We start from the raw sequence: 19260 nt of genomic DNA, 5'->3' as shown, positions 1-19260 counted from the left end.
GATTCTCTCATGAACACCTAAACTCCCAGCCTAACTAAGAACCTGATAGGGAACAAATAATATCAATTTGGAAAACACAGTGTAATGTGGAAGAATTCTCAGAAGTAGAGATTCCAGGGTAATTACTCATGCCTGTCAGGGGTCCGCCCTGGAAGCATTGCCTCACTTTGACCTGCTTCTAGACGACTGCAGCCAGGTTGCTCAGTGGAATTAATAAAACATTCAAAGGCTGTATTACCATAATTTAAACATGCCATCACTGAGGTTTAACTAAGGGCTCCACATAATCCAGATTTTTACCCTGATGCTCACTACTACAACAGCTTAGTTCTTTTCTCACTGAAGTCAGCTCGAGCTTCGGTACTGAGAAATTGTTATTAAGCTGTCAAAATCTGTATGGGCAATACCAATTAATGTATTACTTTCAATGCTCTGTGTGTTGGAAACACTTCTGGTACCGTTCCTGTTGCCAGTTGTAGGGGTTGGACTAGATGATCCACAGAGGTCACTTCCAGCTCCTACCGTTCTGTGATTCTGTGAAGAGCCATAATCTGAGCATCTCTCTATCACAGACTCTATTTACCTGGGATATTAATGATATAACTGAAGAATGCTAATTCCTTCAGAAGCAGAGGACTGAATGGTTATGTATATGTGCTATTTTGAAGGCCTGGAGACCGTATTAATTGCCTGAACAATCACTAAGCCTGACAGAGGAATAGAATTTGAAGCCCAAAGAATGCCACTTGCCTTCTAATTCTCCATAAGTTTCTAGGGATATTGCTCTTCAAGTAGTTTTTACAAAATGTCTTTGAACAAAAGAAATAAATAAATGATTTAAAAGCAACAAATAAACCCCCAGCCCTCTTCTGAACTCTTTATTGATTGCTACAGGTTTATTCCTACTAACAGAGTCTTCCAAGACAGATATCTAGAATTCTATTCTATCTAGAAGTCTAGCCACATTTCCATATTTTAAAAGAAGGCATTGAATATTGTTAGCAGAAGTATCTGGATAAATGAATAACTGCATGTAGTAATTTCAAATAAATGAAGATGTTACATGCAGAAACCAAAGTCACTCAGTTTTGTAATAAGGGGTTTTGTAATGAGGGGTTTGCTGTGATGTTGGCTGCCGCATGCCCACAAAGTGAAGACAAAAATCTTTGTATGCTTCTTAGGGATTTCAGTTCCAAGGCACAGCTTTGAGTTGCTGAATAGGAAGCTATAACAGGTCATTTGCAGTAATAGTCAATGAAGGCTTTTGATAATAACAGTGTGATGTGAAACTGCTTGCCCCAATTTGCATTTGTGTGCTGTGGACAAAAACACTAGGGGGAGTTGCTGTGAGGAAGCCTGTCAGATTTGCTTGTGTGCGAAGTATTTTGAAGTACCTCACTTGAAACAGGGTTACAATATACACAGTGCTATTTTGAAAGAAGTGGAAATTATTATTTCCAAGTTGAAAGTAATTACAACTCTGAGAATTAATAGGAGTGCCTTAGACTCAGGATCTCATGCATGAGTGAAGCAGTAGCTTCTTGGATCTCATGTCATTCTGGTGACTCAACCTTCCTGACATTCATAGACATCTTGAGTGTGCCATACTGATTTGTCACTTTAGCTAAAGAGTGCTGGAGATTTTTCTGATTTTAATGCATTTACTTAGTAGCTGTATTAGCTATCTGTAATCGTGATACTCATTCACCCATGTTGAAATTGTGTCAGGGTGTGCGTCTTTTAATTGGTGTGAGCCAGGAATACTTTACTGAAGATATCTCTTACAAATTGTCAGGATTATTTTAAGGTCTTGTTTGTTTTGGGATTCTTCAAAGCAAACATAGGGAAGGTAAGACTATACTTCCATTGCTATTGTTCTAATACCCAGGAATTTTCATCTCCAAGCATTTTAAAGATTTAATTTTTTTCTATGACAAATTATTATCCTTAGTTTGTAGATAAATGAAACTAAAGTAGAAGTTTGAGGCAGTAGCCAGCTTGAAACAAGGGAGAACTGGTACAATATTCAGTGTTAACACTTACAAATTTCAGGTGTGGTTGTTTTGTTTTTTCTGTAATCATGTGTGACTCAGATACCTACCAAATGAAAAATTGCTGACTTGCTGACTCTTGGTCTTGGTGGTTTGGCCTTTCCCCAAATAATTGAATGGGCTGAATGAGGATCACTGAATCATGTTTAGTCTGGCAGGAATGACTGTAAAAACTGGCAACATGTAAGTGGAGAGATCATGGGATGCTCTGGAGACTCATGTCTTGGTCACATTAAAGCTTTTAATGATTGCTGGTCAGGGAGACTCCTTTTGGAGTTGAGTGAGCCCATTAATAGACCTGAGGTCATTGAGCTGCCACTGAAAACATAGATCTGCTATTCCAGGCTAAGTGCAGGGAGCCACCATACTAAACCAGGGAAAGCTGGCAGGCTAGAGAAAGAGGCCCTTTTTTGACACTTAAGCTATATGCCTATATTTTGATTTTGCTAGCTAATGATCATGTCTTGACTTGAGAAAGCTGGTATTGCTGTAAACCTTTGTTGGCTCCACAATAATTTTCCTGGAAATTCACATGTGATGCTCAGATTGATTGGGATCTAGTGAAGGGCTGTGGTGAGAAACCAATGCTGATACTAATGGCTCAGGTTTGGATTGGTGCAGCCTGCGACTAAGTAACTGCACCCCTAGATAGACCACCACAACCTTGGGAAGCACAGTGCAAGGCTTGCATCAGTTCTGGCTTCCAGCTCTGCATGTGCATTTTTTTTCCCCCAGTCTTCACCAAGGATGCAGCTTAGTTCCCCTGAAATGCAGTGGCACAGTACTTTGCAACTCTCCCGGTGCCCTGCTGATTTGAACTGCAGAGTTTGTGTGGTAACAGTCAGTGACAAGATGGTAGCTTAGAGCTCCACTGACTGTGCGTGTCTGCAAAGCAGAAGGCAAATGTATGTGTATGTGTGGGAAATCGGGAGTGCATACTGTGAAATGTTGCCAACTGGCAGCAGAGCAATGGGACAAAGAGCTTTTGTTGTTATCTCTTGAGGATCTTGTGATCTATGTGTAATTACTGTGAGAAAGAAGCAGGAGATCCAATGCTCGTAGGGAAAAATATGTATATGTTGTCTGTTGTTTTCATTAGTAACAGATCTGGGTATCTTGTCTGAGAGTACTTAAACTGAAGTTGGATGCTATAAAATAATTCAATAAACATTGATGTAATTTGTTGTTTGGTTGGGAGGGGGGGGTTTGTTTATTTGGTTGTTTGTTTTTTACATTAAGATACTTAAGTGTGTTTAGTTATCCCATTCAGTGCCTGAAAGTGAAGATAGGAGTATTGGAAAAGAAAAAGAAACCAAAGTATATGTATTCTTACTTAGCATATTGAAAAGTCTTCAGCCTCAGGATTTGAGGAGTTAGAAACAAGGCAGAGATGACAACTCTCTGCATACTACAACCCAGTAATTTGTAGTAGTACATGAATCTGAGACCTTCTTGCATATATGCCAGCATCTCATAACTCGTAGTGCTATCCTAGTCTGGCAACACAGCAAGGATGTCTAGGAATAAATAGATTTGGAATAGCACTGCAGTTTTACCTCTAGAGGGACCACCAGGATCAGAGATGAAGCTGGCAAACATTTCAGCACGCTGAGTGCTGCAGCCTTTACCAGATGAATCCCAATGAAATAGTGAAAGAAGAGGAACCACACAAAGCAAAATTTCGGCAGGAATCACATCAGCAGTGTGGTGCCTGTGAGTGCTGGTCTGTGTTCAGGATGGTGAGAAATCCCCAAGGTGCTTGGGTGTCTTCTGTTCTGTCTTCTTACCATTGAATAGGACAATGCAGGCAGGGGATTGTGCTCATGCAGTTATTACTCTCTGTAATTTGTAGTTGTGGTTCGAACCATTATCCTTTTCCAGTCTGACCTCTTTCACTGCAGTTGAGGCAGAATGAGCCCTCTGAAAATGATGGCTTATGTGATGTCTGGCTATCCCTGTAGCACTTTTGTGTCTCTCTGCATTAAGCAGTTGTGCTGTGAAATTTCTGCTGTGACCAACAATGGTAGAAAGCTCGAGAGCTTTCACTAAAAATGAGAAATCACTTACTGGCTTCTTGTTCAGCATAAATCAAGGTGAACATAGTCTTGTTACTGTATCTCAAAACTGGTTTGAACTTGCTCTTCAGTATGACTATGCTCTTTGAAGAAAAAAGCTGTTTGGTTTCCTTCTACTGCTGCCAAATGCATCTCTATGATCTTTCTGATTTATTTACTTTTAATAACTACTTACAGTAAAATATTTTTACTATATTTCCAGCTTTTTGCCCTTAAATCTCTACAAATGGGGGGGAAAAAGCTTTAGGTATGCAAATATAGTTATTTAGATAGAAAAATCCATTTAAAAACACTGTGTAAACAGCTAAAATCATGGAATCATAGAATGTTAGGGGCTGGAAGGGACCTTAAAAGATCATCACAAGGCCAATGAAATTTGTGATATGCAGTCCTTCTACAGAGCTCTGGGTCAGGTTGGATGACCATGCAATGCACATTTTTCTTGTTTCCCTGTCTTGAAGTAGCCAAGCACCTAAGGTGACTTAGTGTTGTAGTTAATGGTATTTGAAGAGTTGAAACTTTTGTTTTCCCTTCATATAAAAAGTCTGGAATAGATCTCTTTATGTTTACACTGAAATAGGTATCTGTGAGTCCTCACAATAGTCTGTTGACTGGAGCCACTCTGCAGCAGGCTGGAAAAGAGTGAAAGACACTGGAGGGGGAAAAAAAAAAAGGAAGACACCTTTTACAGTTCTGCCATGCTTGTCCCTGAGAGCTGGTATAGAATTGGAGAGTGGCCTCGTTATTAAGGGGTTGGACTGGTAGGGTGGTAACTTGGATTTATGTATTAGCTTTGCGAGATATCATTTGTCTGATCATGGGCAGGTCACTTAATCTCCCCAAGGCTCCACTCACTGTCATCTGCTACTTAGGCAGGCTTTCAGGGTACTGGTTGTCTAATGCTTTATAGAGCATTGCTAAATTTTAAGCTGGTGTAATGCTGTTGGCATGGCTGCGCTCACTGGTCAGCCCTGGTCTGCTTTATGTCTGCTGTGCCTCTGGAGGAAAATGGAGGGACAGGAAGGAAGGTGACATTCTGTCACATTTTTATTCCCTTTCCCCTTGCTGGATGTCGGAGTTCGTGGAGCAACAGCCTAAAGTAGCAAGTGAGCAGCTGCCTATAGGGGACTGACTACCACTTGGCAGCTGCAAAATGGACGATTAGAAACAAAATATGTCAGGCACAGACTAAATTCAGGAGACCAACAGATACCACAACATCTCTGGGTCTAGTTCATGTGCTTTCACTGGCTTTGCTCACATTGCTGGGAACCCCTTCTCTTGGGGGCCCCTTAGGAGAACGGGCTGTGTCTACCTGGAACTTGATCAGACACTTCTCAGCTCTTCTCCAGCGGAAAGGTGCAAGGAGGGAGGGAACAGCTGCATGAAGTAAGGAGATGGCTGTGCTTGCAGGAGAGATTTGGTATCATTTATTTAAGCAATAAACTGAACCCTTAAAGAGAATTGCATCCAGATGGGTCACAATGGCAGTCCTTTTTGGCCAGAGAACTAGTCAAGCAGTTTACAGGCACTGAATGCCTGCTGTTTCACAGCCCTAACAGTAGTTATTCAGTGTTCAGGAAAACTAGGCTAGTAGTTCATTCCTTCCTTCTCCATTCACCTTGTTTAACAACCATTTTGTTTTTCTATGGGTGTTTGATAATAAGACAGATTTGTCTCCATTGCTCCTTCTGTTAGTTTGAGTTATTTTAATTACCATGATTGTGAAGTATCTGCTTTTCTTCAAGGCAGAAGCTGGAGATAAAAATCCTGCTTAATGATTATTGGTGGTAGTGGGAGGATTTCATGCAGTCCTCTGAGATGAATGGGAGACTCTAATCTACAAAAGTCATCCTACCAAGAACTAAAATATTAGACTTGGATCTGTCTGTGTTTATCATTATACATTACAAGATTTAAACAATTTCACTGAAATAAAGACACAGGGAGAATTTAAGAAATTACTCTGCTTTAGAAGCACAAAACAGTAGTTGTCTAGGACAATTTCTTGTGTTCAGTAAATAGGAAGAAAAAAGCGATGATGCTTTAGGAAAATGTAGTTGCATAGGTGAGTGAAGAGCATTTCAGGTTTTTTTCTGATAGTGACCTCAAATTATAGGATGAATTGCAGATTTTGGGAAGGGAAGTGCAAAGTTTTCTTGCACTCATAAAATTTTGGTATTGGGGGACATTGATATTTTCATAGTTCCTGTCTTCCAGCGATTACTTTGTCTTCTTCAGTACTGCCTGCTTTTTATTCATAGTTCCAATGCAAAGTGTGCTTCATGGCAAAATACTTTCTTTAAGGTTTTTTGTCTTTGTTGGTCTGCAAATCCAGCCCTACATGCAGCAATGTATTTGTCCACTGTTGGTTAATCTTTACTGTCTCTGCCGAATCTGAATCTAGCTAGGGTAAAACCTTGTTTGTCCCTTGCCAGTTTGGAGTCAGTCTCCTCTTTCTCGCTTCTACATTGTCTCTACCTTTTTAGGTTGCTACAGCTTACATACAGTCGGAGTATTGCAGGTTGTCACTTTTAGGAAAAGACAGTGGTGATGAAGGTGGCTGGTTGCTTTTTTTCTGGCATCATCCTGTTCTTGCATCCTGTAGATACAGAGAAACCAACAGCAGGAAGCAGTTTCATGGCAACCATGCTCTTTCTCAGTTTCTTTTTTCTTTGAAGACTGTGCAAAAAAAGAAAGCAGAAAAATTGCAGAGACAGCCCTCTAGAATGGATTTGCTGTTCTCTTGGACTACTACTTGGGTAGTTCTTCTATTTTTTTTAAATCCCTCAATCATATTCTGCTATGTAAACCAGTCTTTCATCTCTCCCACCTTTGTTAAGACTCCTCGACAACCTCCCAGACAGCATTACTGTGCATCTTCCCTGTAACCTCTTCTGGAGCTACTGGTTTTCCATTGTTTCAGCTATATTTAAACAAAGGGACATTATCCTCATTTAGGTGAGACCAATGTGGGTATCACAACCAGCAGCTTCCTAAAGGTGTTGGAAACACATGAAAACAGAACGGGTCTTAGGGATGCCAAAATAACCTGTTCCACTGCCCAACAGTAGGGTTGAAGTCTTGTCTTCGTTATCATGGCCTGAATTTGTTACCTGCATTGTTGAACATGCAACTCATGCAAGTTTTTACTTGTGTAAGCTTCTATGCTCTCGGAAGCCTCTGCAGAATTATGTTCTAAGTCAGTTATATGTTCACAAGATGAGATGTCTCATTGTGGTTGAGAAAAAAACAAAAACATGTAGGCACTTCTGATTGTTTTGAATTTTGTTTGCTCTTATATTTAATGTTATAGTCTTGTAAAATGATTCAGGCAGCATGCCCAGACAATTTATATTCTTTTTTTTTTTCCAATTTCCTTATTACAGAACACTGCATAGAAGTTAATTTTTCTGCAGTGATTCTTTTAACTCTAAAATGTTAAAATAACTGCTCACAAGAACTGTCTATTTTATATTGATCTTTTCCATCTTGGGTGCTTTTGCTGCGCGGCTCTGAATACACAGACATCATTAGGGGGATTAGGGAATCCTTAATTAATGCATTTTTTTACTGTATCTTTATTTTTTTAATGGTTTTCTTAGTTTTTCTGTCCATTGAAGTACCTTTTTTTTTTTTTTTGGTTGTGGGGTTTTGTTGTTTTGGAGCACAAATACAAAGGTACTTGAAAACTTGGTTCCCTTGTTCAAGGTAAGAAAACTTGTTAATGCTGGGGAGAAGTCCTTCAATATTACTTTGGATGAGGTCACCCATACCTTATTCTTCTAAGATGGCTGACTTTAACTTCTTGGATAAAGGAATATGACAAATCTTGGACTCACAGGTTGTGTTGTAGCTACTTTTTTAACCTTCCAAAAGGATCCTTACTCCCTCTGCCTCTGAAGCTGGAAGAAACCTCCATCTGGCTGCCCCATGTGCCATATCACCATCCTCAACCCCCCTTTTCTTCTTCTGCAGGGATGTTACAGTAATTATCATACTTACTTCAGCTGTTTCTTTCAAGTAAATTTAATGGGTCACAGTCCAAAGCACTCTGATAATATTTAATATTTGACTTCAGGCATAGAGGCACCTTCACTTACTGCTGTTGACCTTATGGTCACTGGTTCTTTCCTCCAGTTCCTCCAGAAGTGAGGTGCCAGAATGCACTGGCACAAATCATTGTCAGTGGTCAGGTCTAGTGGTTCCATCACATGTAACGGTAACACTTCCATTTAAGTTTGCTAGAGAAGATCTAACTATACTCTTGAGGCATTTGCTTCCACTGTAAAATTTCACTCTACTTTTTAACTTCAGATTTTGGACAGGTTCACGAGCTCCTTTTCGATTCTGTTATTTGTGCTTTGTACCATGGGAAGCTATGGCAAGTCACACGCAAAGATGCTATTATGCTGGGCCCTGTATAAACACAGACTGAGAAGAGGATGCAAGCAGTTATGACACACTGAATTTTTCATTTGCTTGTAATTGTTTTAAATTAAACATAGTGTTAAAATGCCTTAAAACTGTAAAACAACTTTTCAAGGGAAAGGAAAGGCAGACTGAAGTTCACCCTTTCTCTTAGATGAGGTTAATGGAGTCAGTGCAAATATATTTTTCCATAGAGGAAACTACGTTTACTTGATGTTTCCTGCTGACACTGTTTCCACATTGTTTCTGCTCCTCTGTGCTTGTTTTCCATCTGCTGTCTGCAGACTCCCCACTTTACTCAGGTTTTTGGGTCAGCTTTTTTTCTTCTCTCTTCCCCACCCCCACCCCCCCTTTTTTTTTTTTAAAACAATTACACTGAAAGCAGTGGTAAAAACTTGAAATCAAAATCATGTTTTGGGGGGGGGCTAAAAATGGGAGAAGTGAGCTGGCTGAGATACTCCAGAGGCCCAGATATCTGGGTGACAAAGTAACTAGGATAATGAGAGAATGTTAGTTGTAATTAAAAAGTCTGTTTTCCACATTTGAGGACAAGTTTAATATCAGGGGACAGCATCCAGTTTTCATAGTAAGTCCTAAAGGCAGGTGGGAACACATCTCAGAGGAGTAATGTATGTGTTCTTTCCCAAATTATATGAGAGTAAGTGGAGACTAGGTGGGAATGGCAGCAAGCTGATATATTAAGTTTTGACCTGTCCAAGAGTTGCCCTTCTGAAACCTAAATTACCAGTTCAGTTACTTTTCTTGCTTTTTTGTGAAATGTGTCATTGCTTCTGTGGAAAAAAAATGGTATCAGAATTTTTGTTATTTAGAGTTGCTAGGTTCCAGCACTGGAAAAAAGAGTAGAGGAAACGTAGATCTGGAGAAGGAAAGTCATAATTGAGTGTTCTGTTGTCTTTCCTCTTTCTTATAGTATCAAGCATAGATGACTTGTTACTCATTGGATCTGCATGACTTGCTGCTGCTGATCCACCAGCTATCACTCTCCATTTCTCCCATATTTTTGTTTTTAAATTCAGTAACTAATTTTTACAGGTACTTTTCTTTTTCTTTCTTCTCAGTGTCCCTTATATGCTGGTGGAGCATCTAACAACTCCACGAGTTTCCCACATAACCAGCCAGCAGAGCCAAGCAACTGGCATGGTATGATTTCAGCTTACTCCCCTTAACTCTTTCACTATTACATTGCACTTCCATATCCACTCTTTTTCCCTGTCACATTTTTGTCATGGACTTAAACTCAGTGTTCAGGGACAGAGACTGGCTTTTTGTTAGATCTACAAAGGCTTATAGGAATATAACAATAATGTAAAAGTTCAGAAGTGGAGAGGATCCTACAAAATGAGAAAAAAGTAGTGGAAACTCAAGATGCAGAATAAACAAAAACCTGAAATTAAAAACATCAAAGAGAAAAATGTAAACAGGAACAGATGAAAAGTAACAAAATAGGAATGTAGAGAAACTTTGCAGAAAAATATGAAGGGAGGAGAACAAGCAAGAGAAATGCTCTTAACAATAAAGTGTCCTGGCATTTCTTATTCCAATGAGGCTTTCTGCTGCCTTTCCTGTGAAAGGTTAGAAATCTGGCTTTGAGCTGTTCATATAGACAAAATTGCTGAACTCCAGATGAGGAGGGTAAATGCATGTCATAGAATCATAGAATTGCCAGGGTTGGAAGGGACCTCAAGGGATCATCTACTTCCAACCCCTCTGCCATGGGCAGGGACACCTTCCACTAGCTCAGGTTGCCCAGAGCCCCATCCAGCCTGGCCTTAAAAACTTCCAGGGATGGGGCTTCTACCATCTCTTTGGGCAACCTGTTCCAGTGTCTCACCACCCTTATAATGAAGAACTAATTCCAAATGTCTAATCTAAATCTACCCTCCTCTAGTTTTGTTCCATTCCCCCTAGCTATCACTACTCAACATCCTAAAAAATTCCTCACCAGCTTTCTTGTAGGTCCCCTTCAGACACTGGAAGGTCACAATAAGGTCTTCTTGGAGCCTTCTCTTCTCCAGAATGAACAGTCCCAACACTCTTAGCCTGTCTTCATAAGCATTGTTAATCTTTGGGGAACTTTTAGCATTATTATTAGAAAAAAATCTATTTGTTTCTAAGTATACATTCATAGACTTACTATATTAATGATTTTAAAAAGGTATTTGAGACTGCAAAGTATCAAGTTGCTGGTGATACTGACTAAAAGCCAAATTAATGAAGGCCAGAGGCTCTTTTGAAGAGTTGCATAAAGATCTCATGCTATTATCAGGTGTTTGAGTAGTGAATCAGTTTCATGTAGATACAGGTAAAGGTAATGCCCATAGCAAAACCCCAAGCTTGGCTTTAAATACACACTGGTGACTACTGAACTAGTTGGTATTGTTCAGAATCATCAACAGGCAACTCAGAAACGTAAAGTCAGTGCTGAGCAGCCACCAAAGAAGAGGCAGAGTTTATGAAGAGTTGTTAGCCATTGGAATGGGCTGCCCAGGGAGGTGATGGAGTTACTGTGGTAGGTTGAGAGAGGGCTTAGCTCTCCCTCCTCCACAGAGTAAGAAACCACAGCTAGCCCAGTCGAAGGAGCAAAGCTATATATTTACAAGCATATATGTAAAGCAGGTTATATATAACACTATATATACAGGTATTTACAATATATACACAGAAATATACAGCAAAGAAATAACACAACAAAAATCCCTCCCCCAGGAGGCATCCCCTCCCTGTAACCCCCTCTCTCCCCCTCTACCTCCCTTTTTTTCCCAAAAAGGGGTTAGAGAGAAAGAAAGGCAAGTTATTAAGGGAAAGAGTTGTTAGTAAGCTTCAAAAGCCCATGCAGGATTAGTTTTTGCTTATCTGAAGGCCAACTCCAGCAGTTTGCAGGGAAGCAGGCAGGGAGGACAGGCTGAAACCCAAACTCCCCCAACTCCCAAACCAAACTGAACTGAGAGAAAAAAAAATTCCAACTGCTCTACAGTTCAAAGTTGCATTTTATCCATCCACCAATGAAACTCGTTTAGAATATCAGAATGTTTTTGTTCTAGTACCGAAAACATTTAGCCAGAGTGTCCCAGCACTGTTTTGTCTTAAAGGCACAGCCTCAAACGATCACAGTTACCGTCCCTGGAGGTGTTCAAGCAGGGATTGGACGTGGTACTTGGTGCCATGGTTTAGTCTGTGGTGACAGGTTGGACTTGATGATCTTTGAGGTCTCTTCCAACCTTGGTGATTCTGTGAAAAAATAAATAACGTGGTTTTGCTGGTAGATATTCTTGAATACTGGATGCAGTTCAGTTCTCCGCTCTCAAGAGCAGAGAATAGTGATAACTATGGTTGAATACATGGGGTTGTTTGAATAGGAAGAACCATTAAACAGATTGTGATTTCTCTGCGTAGATAAAAACCAGACACATGAAGAATATAACAACATGAGTGGCACAGGAAGAACAACAGAAAATTATTACTCTCTGTCTTCCTATCCAATGGCTAGGTGATATAAAACTACAAAAAAAGCTTTCTCCTGTTCAATACTAGTACATTCAAAACAGACCCAAGCAGTAATTTGTTTCTATAACCTGTAGTTAGGCTGGGAAGTATGATGTCATGTTATATGCAAAAAGAATACTCAGGTTCAAACAGCAACTGGTGAAATTAATGGAATTAAAAAATTAAGTTATAACATGCACGGATACTGCCATTACCTGGTGGTAAGCTACTAATTCTTAAATGCTGTCATTTATTTATTTATTTTATTTAACTTTATTTCTTTTCTCAGAAAGCATCTTGCTCTGGTCTGTGCTCCTCCCTGCAAATTAACTTAGCCAATGTTAGAGACACTAGGTTGGGTGGTCCTTTAATCAGACTTTAATTAGCGCTTTTGCACAGCCTTTATGATACACCTTTACTTACATCATAAGGGTGTGCAGACAGTGGTTTAGGCTAAGTGACTGGGTGCATTGAGAAGGTAAAGTGAATCATTTAGAAAAAACAACATAATCAATGGCCCCACAAGTGTGTAACCCAGAGGGATGTTAGGAGATTCGATGGTCAATACAGATCTGCCCAAGGAGCTGGTGATGGAGAGGGACCAGAGCTAGTGTGGTCAGCCAGCAAGAGGAGGATTTTTTTCCACCTCACTCCAAATGTCCCTACATATTGTGGTGAAGGAGATGTGGTGTGTGCCACCAGCATCAAAGCCACCTCTCTACAGGGCTGATTACTGCTCTTGAGCAGCTCATTATGTGTAGCTGTGAGGGTCACAGTGGTACTGGCAGTGGCAGGACTTCAGGCTGCAGCTCCCCTCACTCCTCACCTGTAACACAGGCTGTCAGTGTAGGAAACTGATGGCACTGCAGGTGGGGAAAGGGGAAAAGAGAGGCCCAATCGAAGGCTAAGCTAGCAATACAGTAACAGGAGGAAAATGAGATTAAAAAAATGTGTATGGGGAGTTTGGGGAGTTCCTGGTGGGTGAAAGTTTTCAGACATTAACAGGGATGTGTTGGCTGAAGCTGCATCAAGTAAGGTTGTGAGGTCCTATGGAGGCCACTGAGGAAATAATAAAATGGGATGGATTGCTTACTTAGAGTGATGGTGGGGAAGGAGGATAAAATAAAGCAGACAAGGCTGTTGTGGGGCTCCTGTTGAGCAGCCCTGTGCCTGATCAATGTAGCCTGGAACAGACCACACCACACCACACATCCCCTGCAGCCTTGCTTTGTTCTCCTGCAGGGGTCCCACTTCAGTGCATGGGAAGAATAGTGTTTACTTAACCAAACAGCTATCCATTATATGTTTCTTTCTCATTGTTCTGCATGAAGTTTGTATCTCTACCCTGTTCACTGCAGTCCTTAGATTCCATTTGAACGGGTAAGTATGAATTTTCTTGTAGATGTGTAATGGTTACAAAGAGATTTTGTGAAAACATGTATTACTAAAGAGACACCTCTTACAGAAATGGATTTGGGCATAAGGAGCATAAAACTGCAGTTAGGGTTGGATGTTCATTTTAAGAAAACTGGAAGGCAGTTTTTCAGAGAATTCAACATCATGCTTCACTATGCATAGGGACAGTCTTTACTGTTGATGTGGGTAGCAAATCCAACTGCTGTGTCCTTCTGTGCATTGAGACCCCTTTTGCACATTACACTGCCCCCTGAGCTGGAAGATAGGGATGGGGAGCAGAATGAAGTCCCCATAATTCAAGATGGGATGGTTAGTGACCTGCTGCACCACTTAGACATATGCAAGTCTCCTGGGCTGGATGGTGTACACCTGAGGGTACTGGCAAAGCGCTCACCAAGCCACTGTCTGTCATTTACCATCAGCCCTGACTAAGGGGCAAGGTCCCAGTTGACTGGAGACTTGCAAATGCAATGCCCACCTACAAGAAGGGCTGGAAGGAGGATCCAGGGAATTACAGACATGTCAGTCTCACCTTGGTGTTAGGGGAATTAATGGAGCAGATCATCTTGAGTGCCATTATGCAGCATGTGCAGGGCAACCAGGAGATCAGGTTCAGTCAGCATGGGTTCACGAAGAGCAGGTCCTGCCTGATAAACCTGAACACCTTCTATGACGAGGTGACGTGCTAGGTGGGTGAGGGAAAGCTGTGGATGTTGTTTACCTGGACTTTACTAAAGCATTTGATATTGTGTCTCACAGCATCCTCCTGGAGAAAATGGCTGCTCGTGGCTTGGATGGGTGGACACTTACTGGGTAAAGAACTGGTTGTCTGCCAGCCACAGCTGGTGTTGGATCCAAGATAGAGGAGGGTACATTTAGATTAGGCAGAAAGAAGTCCTCCACCATGAGGGTGGTGAGACACTGGAACAGCTTGCCCGGGGAGGTGGTGGAAGCCCCATCCCTGGATGTTTTTATGGCCAAGCTGGATGTGGCTCTGGGCAACCTGATGAGTGGAAGGTGTCCCTGCCCATGGCAGAGGAGTTGGAAGTAGATGATCCTTGAGGTCCCTTCCAACCCTGACAATTCTGTGATACATGATCCCTTACAGAAAGGACTTCAATGAAGTTAGATAGATGTATTTAGCTTTTTGTTTAGCAGGCAAATAAGCACTACCAACAAGACTGCACCGAAGGGCATGTGAATGGCTGCTGGAAAATAAACTGGTTCTAAAATAATACAAAATAAACAATGGATAGAAAACTTAGTAACAAATTAGCACTTATCTGTCAAAACCCCCTACTTTCCCTCCCTAACAAGGCTAAATGGGGCATAGATTGTCACACAGTAATTTCAAGGAAGTTTTTGTATGAAAGCTACTACATAGTTCTTTTGGAAAGTATAGTTCTATACCATTGTGACTAAATAAAGAAATAAACATACTGACTAGGGACCAGAACAGAAACAAGAATGGGTGTTTTACTTGAGCCTGCATATCACAACTTCTTCACAATTTGCTTATTCTGAAAAACTGCATTAGTTATTATACGGTACTATATTTGCCATTGTTCCAGTAGCTAGTATCCCATGGGCAGGAATACCTTCCACTAGACCAGGTTGATCAAGGTCTCATCCAAGCTGGTCATAAAAACCTCCGAGGGGAGCATCCACAACCTCCCTGGGCAACCTGTTCCAGTGTCTCACTACCCTCACTGTAAGGAATTTCTAATATGTAGTCTTAATCTACCCTCGTCAAGCTTAAAGCTGTTCCCTCTCATCCTATCACTACAAGCCTTTGTGAAAAGTCCCTTCCTGCCTTTCTTGTAGGCCCCCTTCAGGTACTGGAAGGCTGCTATAAGATCTCCCTGGAGACTTCCTTTTCTCAAAGCTGAATAGCCCCAACTCTTGCAGCACTCCAGCCATCTGGTCATCTTTGTGGCCCTCCTCTGGACCTGCAGCAGCAGCTCCACATCCTTGTTTTGTTGGTGGCACCAGAATTGGAGGCAGTACTCCATGTGTGATCTCGCAGAGCAGAGTAGAGGGGGACAACCACCTCCTTTGTCCTGCTGGTCAAACTTCTTTTGATGCATCCCAGGACACAGTTGCCTTGCACATTGCCAGCTCATGTTGAGTTTATAATCAACTGACACCCCCCCCAAATCTTTTTCCTCAAGACTGCTCTTGAGCCACTCCTTGCCCAGCCTATATTTGTACTTGGGGTTGCCCTGATCCAGGTGTAGGACCTTGAACTTGGCCATGTTGAACTTTATGAGGTTAGCTTGGGCCCACCTTTCCAGCCTGTGCAAGTTCCTCTGGATGGACTGGCTTGAGAGGTGGACCCAAGCCAAACTCATGAAGATCAGCAAGGGCAAGTGCAATTTTATATGATAATATGGTGGTGTTTTATAATTACTTTTTTTTTTTTTAATTCCATGGAGATGTTTTAGGTATTTAATGTTCTGTGATTGATACCTGCCTGCAGCCATGGCTGAACTATATATAATGGCAGTCATATCTGAATACACCCTTCTTCTTACTGTCCTCCTTTCAGTGAACTGTGAGATCTGATGACTATATGGGATTATATAGTTTTATTACTGAAGTGATTAAAGGCTGAGAGTGCCCTGTATTCCTTCCCACCTCCTTGTTTCCCCCCCACTTTCTTCTCTCTTTTCTTCCCCTGCACCACCCCCCCCCCTTTTTTTTTTTTTTTTTTTTTTTTTTTTTTTTTTTTTTTTGGTAGCAAATGTTTACAGAACAAAATTTAGGCTCAGTTTAGGTAGAGGTAAATCCCTTAGTTGCATGAAAGGACACTTTGATACAGTTGACATAAGGAGCTACTTTGATGATATGGTTACTGACATAGGATCACTGGCAGGTGTCTTTGGGGTGAATGGGGCCAGAATGATACTTCACCTTGGAGATTACCAACTCTTGGACGTGTCTTCATGTCTTTTTCCAGTTACGTAGAACTGATCCCATATTAAAGAACTGCATGCAGTTCATCATGGATGCAGAGTCTGGCTCTATAAATGTAATCTTTCTAATCACATAATCTGGTAAATGTCCTAGCTGAAAGTGCAGGAGAATGCTGGGTGGAACAGCTGGAATCCTTTTAAAGTCTGATCGCCTCATGTGCACCATTATTTTCCTTTGTGATACAGCCAACAACTGGACAGGACATGTAATGCATAGCTGACTTTTGGACAACAGTTTAGCCCTACCAGAAAAGGGAAGGAGGGTCATTCGTTTATCTGCATAGAACCCTAAATCATAATACAAGCCTGCTCACCATTATACTAACACTGCTAGTTAGAAGGAGTTCAGCAGATGTGTCTGGTATTCTCTGAGGTCCAGCTGGTATCCAATTTCCAGCAGAGTTTGCTGAGAAACATGAAGGTCAAGTAACTTCCCCAAGGTTACACTGTAAGTGGCTCAACGGGGATTAGGACCCAGATTGTCTTTGCTTCTAATCTTTTGCCTTATTAATCACTGTAGTCTCTTTCTACAAATACCTAGCAGGTTCATAGCTGTATATTTACAGACACAGTTATGGGCAAAATAACTTAATTTGGAGGAAGAGATTTCATGAGAAGGCAGATAATGAATAGCATTAGCAAAGCTAACTCGTAACTGAAATGGAAAATAATTAAGGCTGGATTTTGCATGTGGGATCTATTATTTTAATGGCAATGTTGTACTTCTCAATTTCTTATTTCTCAAAACTGTGCTTATCTTGCCACTCTCCCTTATCAACTGTTAATACATATGCTATCAAGGAATATGGATCTCCTGAACTTTTTGCAGTCTTCATTTTTTATAACTCAGAGAAATTAGCTAACTGGCAATGCAGAAACAGTAACAAGGGGGCTGGGATATGGTTTATTTGTATTTCTGTATAATATGTGATGCAAACACTGCAGTGTTTAGGATGATAAAATCGTTAGAATGTAGTTGTTTTACTCAGCTCTTGTGTGGGATGGAGTCCTGGAGGAAAACAGCAACAGAGATTAGGTTGAAGAATCACCCTGGTTTTTCTTATCTCTGACTGAAAACCATGGTCGGTATTATGGAGCATGAAACCATTTATAATGCCAGCTGGTTTTAATTAAAGTCTTAGTTTCCCTGATACAAAGACACTTCATTATAACCAACAAACGTGTTCACACCAGCAGTCTTCTCTCTTTCTGTGAACAGGAATGGGCACAATGTGCGTGTCCAGAGAACTGCTTGGACAGCCTCGTGGCCCACAGAACTAAAATAATAGCTAACACATCTCACATGGATTAAGGAGACAGAAAAACAAAAATGTCATTATTTAGCCTGTAGTTGAACTATGTCAACATAGTGTAACTGATCTGCTATTAGGCAGTGAAATTCAAAGCCACAGGGCACAATTAAAAGGCAACATGGCACCTGCTGTCTCCAATACACCTTTTGAAAGAGCCAGAAAGAGACAAGGGATTGAGGATGGTATAGAAGGGTTTTCTGTTGTGAATTCCTAATTCCAATGTAGCCCAGGCCTGGACTCCTATGTAAAGGGAGTTTGATCTATATCTCCATTCTTCAAAAGTTACCACCTGATATTCACTCATCTTTGGCACTTCTGCTGAGATGATTAAGATGGAAGTATGACTGCTTTGCAGTGTGATCATAGGTGATTCAATGTAGTGATTTAGTTGTGGGGCTATGCAGAAACACTTCCGTTGTGCTGCTGCTTTTGCCAGACCTGAAGTACAGTAGAAGATCTACTAGCTAAAGACTGAAAATGCAAGATGACACAAAATGTAAGCATTGTTGACTATATGAAAGCAACAGATTTTAGATCTTTTTCTAAGAATAATGCAGTAGAATAGAATAGAATAGAATTAACCAGGTTGGAAGAGACCTTTGAGGTCATTGAGCCCAACCTATAATCCAACACTATTTAATCAACCTAACCATGGCACCAAGCGCCCCATCCAGTCTCTTCCTAAACACCTCCAGTGATGGTGACTCCACCACCTCCCTGGGCAGCCCATTCCAATGGCCAGTCACCCTTTAAAAAACATTTGGAACCTTGAAGGGAGGAAATGAAACAGATTAATATTAGGTAAAAATGGGAAAAGAGAGATTTCTGTCAATGTCTAACTTGATATCATGAGATATTCAATCAGCTGGAGACTTTCTCAGAGCAATTTCTAGAAGACCCAGTGAAAACATCCATCATGTGGTGATATAACAAATGTACAAAAAATTACAAAAGTATCAGAGTTAAGATAATTTAGTCAGACTCTCACATTAGATTCAAGATTGGTAGGGCTTCTGTTAGGAGAGGTTTATCAGCAGTGACTGGAAGGGAAGTTATCATTGTTCAAGCAAGCACAGAGGAAACAAGTTGCGTCCAGTCCTGCAGTGAGAGATTTTCACAGAATTCAACAAGAGGGAAGCCCTCACACCCAAATGTTGTTTACTTTTTCAATCAAATTTTGGTTTGAATGTATGCATGTATATAAGTTTAAAATGTGAGAAGTCATTGAGGAGAGAAAACATGTTGCATTAGAAATTTCTTGAAAAGGAAACTCAAAACTTTCCTAGTAGATACCAAAGAAAATACAAAGCCGTTGGTCTGTGGAGTAAGGCATACTTTAAGCTAGTATTAATAGCATTCATTGCAGAACAGATTAATCTTATCAAGAAGTAATTCTTTTAGGATCCTCATGAGTGTACACCTTTGCTCCAACTGATGGGTGAACTAAAGCAGGTTAAATGACCTGACCTGAAATGTGCAGGTATGGACACATGCA

The sequence above is a fragment of the Dryobates pubescens genome, chromosome 8 (assembly GCF_014839835.1).
Source record: "Dryobates pubescens isolate bDryPub1 chromosome 8, bDryPub1.pri, whole genome shotgun sequence".
Lineage (NCBI taxonomy): Eukaryota > Metazoa > Chordata > Aves > Piciformes > Picidae > Dryobates > Dryobates pubescens.
The sequence above is the reverse complement of the archived record's forward strand: the minus strand, read 5'-3'. Positions refer to the sequence as shown.